This window comes from Ranitomeya imitator, chromosome 6, assembly GCF_032444005.1.
Source record: "Ranitomeya imitator isolate aRanImi1 chromosome 6, aRanImi1.pri, whole genome shotgun sequence".
Taxonomy (NCBI): Eukaryota; Metazoa; Chordata; class Amphibia; order Anura; family Dendrobatidae; genus Ranitomeya; species Ranitomeya imitator.
In genome coordinates this window covers 229,198,275-229,202,988 of record NC_091287.1, presented here as the reverse complement: position 1 = coordinate 229,202,988, position 4,714 = coordinate 229,198,275, and the positions used below count along the sequence as shown (strand labels likewise).

The 4,714-nt window shown below is 41.9% G+C and overlaps 1 non-coding gene across 1 annotated transcript; it reads right to left on the bottom strand.

Annotated features, from left to right (window-relative positions):
- Window positions 1–3,713: 3,713 nt before the first annotated feature.
- On the bottom strand, window positions 3,714–3,819 carry LOC138643760 (U6 spliceosomal RNA). Its single transcript, XR_011314275.1, has one exon. It is a non-coding gene; the product is annotated as a U6 spliceosomal RNA (small nuclear RNA).
- Between the last annotated feature and the right edge of the window lie 895 nt (window positions 3,820–4,714).

The following is a 4,714-nucleotide window of genomic DNA, read 5'->3' as shown; positions in this document are numbered from 1 at the left end:
TAACAGGCAGGAGCTCTGCTATAATGCAGCTGTGCTCGTGCCTGTAAAACCCCGGGGAATGAAGGTAATGTAGATCAATGACCTATAGTTACCTTCAGTCCCGGTGATGCGCCCTCTGCTGGATGTCCTCTAATGACCTCGAGCGTGGGAACGTTCCTGGAAAGCTCCCAGGCTCGAGTTCATATGAGGACATCCAGCAGAGGGCGCATCACCGCGAATGAAGGTAACTATAGGTCATTGACCTACATTACCTTCATTCCCCGGGGTTTTACAGGCACGAGCACAGTTGCATTATAGCAGAGCTCCTGCCTGTAAAATATTTTAACCCCTTCAGATGGATTTACATCGTGGGACATGACAGATCAACGGAAGGTATGTATATTGTTGGTTTATTATTTTTAATTTGTTACAGAAAGAGGGTCTTCAGGTGAATTGAGAGAGCAATAAAATATTAAAACAACCTGTGTGTTTATTTCATTAAAATACTTTTCAATAATGTGTGTGTTTTTTAACCCTTTCATACAATTGGATTAATAATGGATAGGTGTCAGAATTGACGCCTCTCCATTATTAATCTGGCTTAATGTCACCTTACAATAGAAAGTTGGCATTAACCCTTTATTACCCCATATCCCACCACTACACGGGAATGGGAAGAGAGTGGCCAAGTGCCAGAATAGGCGCATCTTACAGATGTGCCTTTTCTGGGGTGGCTGGGGGCAGATGTTTTTAGCCAGGGGGGGGGCCAATAACCATGGACCCTCTCCAGGCTATTAATATCTGCCCTCAGTCACTGGCTTTACTACTCTGGCAGAGAAAATTGCGCGGGAGCCCACGCCAATTTTTTCTATGATTTAACCCTTATATTGCCTGTAGCTATTAAATTTAAGGGTTAAAGGCAATTTAAGGGTTAAATCGCGGAAAAAATTGGCGTGGGTTCCCTTAAATTTAATAGCTAGAGCGCTGAAATTTTGCACATACACACTACTAACATTAGTAGTGTGTAATATGCAAAAAAAAGGGGGATATGACATGGTTTATTGTATGTAAGCCATGTCTCATATCATGTCGGGTTTAGGCAGGAGAAATGAAAAGCCGGCAATTGAATTACCGGCTTTTCTGCTATATCGCGCTGCAGTAAATATATAAAAAAAAAATTCCCATTGACTTTGCATTGGGTTTCGTGTTTCGGCCGCTCCCCGACCCGACTTTTCAATATGATCGGCCGATTTCACTCGACCCGACTTTTCAGAAAGTCGACCTGAAAAAATGAAAAGTCGCTCAACCCTACTTAGCACTCATCTGTACCTCCATTTTTATCTCTTCCTGGGGCTTCATTGTCTTCTTTTCCTCCGGAGTATAAGTTCTCTTCAGTTTTCAGTATTGGTGACTATTCCTCAGAGGTGAAAAGTGATATTATAACACCACAATGTGCATCAACTAATGTGATGAGTTTTGTAGGTCTCAGGAAACACATTTATCCATGATATCAGAACATTTTGACTTAATTTCCTTAGGCCTAGATGGCAACTGAAGCATCGGCAAAGGATAACGATCTGTATGAGTATGTGCATTGAAAGAGTGGCATTTATCCACGGACTCCGTGTATAAATAATTGACAGACCGCTATATCTTATTTTCTTAGACTGTCTTGTAACAGGATTGGTGCCACAGGGTTAGAGGATGGCTGATGTGGTACCAATAAATAAAAAAGGTACGAAGGAGGAACTAGACATTTACCGCCTAACATCAGTAGTGTGCGAAGTTGTTGAGGGCATTATAAGAGAGGACCTGCAGAAATATATTGCAGATAATATAACTGACAACCAGCATGGATTCATGAAGAATAAGTCATGTCTAACTAACATGTTGGGTTTCTGTGAGGAGGTAAGTGCAAATCTGGATGTCGGTAATGCTGCTGATGTGATTTATCTGAAATTTGCAAAGGCATTTAATACAGTTCCACACAACATCCTTATACTGAAGCTACAGAAGCAAGGACTGAAACTATAAGCAGATGGGCAGGTACGGACTGGGGATGAAATTCAGCCCTGGCATTTGAAATCACACAGGCCCATGGTGTCCCCGTCCCCAAGCACCAGATGGTACATATTATTAATATTACCCTGGATGGATGAAAGCAAGATTTACTACAAGACCATTATTTCTAACTAGATGGCAGCCCGATTCTAAAGAATCGGGAGTCTAGAATCCATATATACTTTATTTATTCAAATGTAAGAATAATACAATTAATAAATAATAGTAAGAAAGAACAAAAATAATAGGCAGTATATGGAGAAAACACCAAACAAAAGTTCAAAATTGGTGTGAAAATGTCACTGAACCACTTCAAAACTAAATATATATAGTTTTGGTAAATGGTATTATCATTTTTTTGACGAAATTCGGCAGGAGCTTGAAGAGCAACGTCACTGGGCCCGCCTCCACGCAGTAGAAACTTGCTGTGAGGTAAAAATTCAAAAATCACACCAAAATGGCGGGCGGAGTGTGTCACAGTACGGCACGTTTCTGATTGGTCGCTCGCAGCAGGCGGCAACCAATCAGACACTGGACACTGTTGACGTCACTTATCTCCGGACATTAGCTCCGGACATTAGCTCCGGACATTAGCTCCGGACATTAGCTCCGGACAAAGCCACGGAAGTTGGCACAAATTGCAGGAAGTAGTATTCTAGGCAATTATATATTAGATGATAACCGTGGCCTGCTGGGGTAAGTGATGGAGTCAGCAACTTTGTGCTCCATCACAACTCTTAACAGTATGGGTATCTTGAGATCACTGATTCAGTTAACAATGTAGCAGTCAAGGCAGCCCACGACCAGACAGGCCCTTCTGGCATTTGCCAGAATTGCCAGATGGCCAGTCCGGCCCTGCAGATGGGTAAGGAACTGGCAGGAAACAAAGAGTTGTCATAAATGGTACGGTCTCTAAATGGGATCTAGTCAGCAGTGGGGTACTGCTAGGATCTGTGATAGGATTGATTCTTTTTAACCTCTTTATTAGTGACCTTTTGGATGGGATTGAGAGAAAGTGTCAGTGTTTGCTGATGACACCAAACTATGTAGGATTTTAAAATCTGACCTTGACATTACAATATTGCAAAATGATCTGGATAAGATGACTGACTGAATGAACAAACACTTGTGTAATGCACCTAGGACGGAATAATCCTATAGCTGCATATACATTAAATGGGACCAAACTCAGAACTACAGAACAGGAGAAGGACTTTGGTATTCTGGTTACAAGTAAGCTGAGCAGCAGTACTTAATCTCCATCAGCAGCCACAAAAGCAAACAAGATTTTAGGATGTATAAAAAGAGAGATAAAATCCTGTGATCCTAACGTATTATTACAATTTGATTAAAAAAAAAGTCACTTGTAAGGCCATATCTAGAACACGGGATCTGGTTTTGGCTCCACATTTACAAAAGCATATTCAGAAATTAGTCAGTTGAAAGACAGGCTATTAGAAGGGATGAAAGGCCTCCAATAAGATGAGAGGTTGGAAAAGTTGGGCTTGTTTAGCTTAGAAAAAGGAGCCTCAGAGAGGATCTCATTTACAGGTATAAATATATGTGCGATATGTACAAGGGACTAACGGAAAAAGCTGTAGGAGTAATCAGAGTGAAATTGGATCTTGTTTCAATAGATTTTCATTTATTTTTCCAAAAAGAAAGAAAAAAACAAAAATATGGAACGCTTCACTAATTTGCGTGTTATCTTTGCGCAGGGCCATGCTAATCTTCTCTGTATCGTTCCAATTTTAGTATATGTGCTGCCGAAGTGAGTAATAGGGTCTTATCCTTAAGACAGTTTAAGTTTTTTCTCAGATTATACTAACCTGATTAATCCTTTGTAAAGGCAAAAATGTTCAAATGTACAAGTAAGACAATCAGCTGCAGCAGATCCACGAGTTAACAAGAGACTATATCAGAATCAGATTATCAAGATGTTTGTGGATATTGTGGGTATTGGTATTGTGAATATCCACAAACATCCTGTTAATCTGAAGTACAAGGGACTGGCACATGACTTATTCCTTCCATACTCCGGGCCGATGTTAGTGGCAGGCAGACTAGGCAGCTGCCTAGGGCCCCTCTCCCCCTAAGGCTCCCAGCCAGTGGCGTGCCACTAATTGCGGCACACTGCATGGCCGCTATGGGGCCTGTGAGTCAGAAGTCGTCCACCCACCTGCGAGCCACATTCAACTTTATAAGTATCATAGACGCCGATACATTTGAAAGCAATGATGGAAGAGAGGGCGTCAGATGACGTTCTCTCCCCATCATTCCCCTCTGCCTCGCTCTGACACTGCGGGTGCGCAATGACTTCACTTCAACACACACTCGCTGGGTGCCAGGCAGTGCAGCTGCTGATACCAGAGAAGAGCCTGGAGCAGCGCAGGGAATGAGGAGGAGAGGTGAGTCTTGTGTTTTTTGCTTTAAATCTATCAGTAAGTGAGTACTGGACTGTGAGGCTGGATTATATTCTATGGGGGGAGGGTGGGGAGTCCATTATGTTCTATGGGTAGGTGGGCTGTATTATATTCTATAAGGGGTTTGCATTATATTCTATGAGGGGGCTACATTATATTTTATGGGTTCTACATTATATTATATGGGGTGGGTTGTATCATATTCTATGATGGGGGCTGCATTATTTTCTATGGGGGGTGGGCTGTAGTAT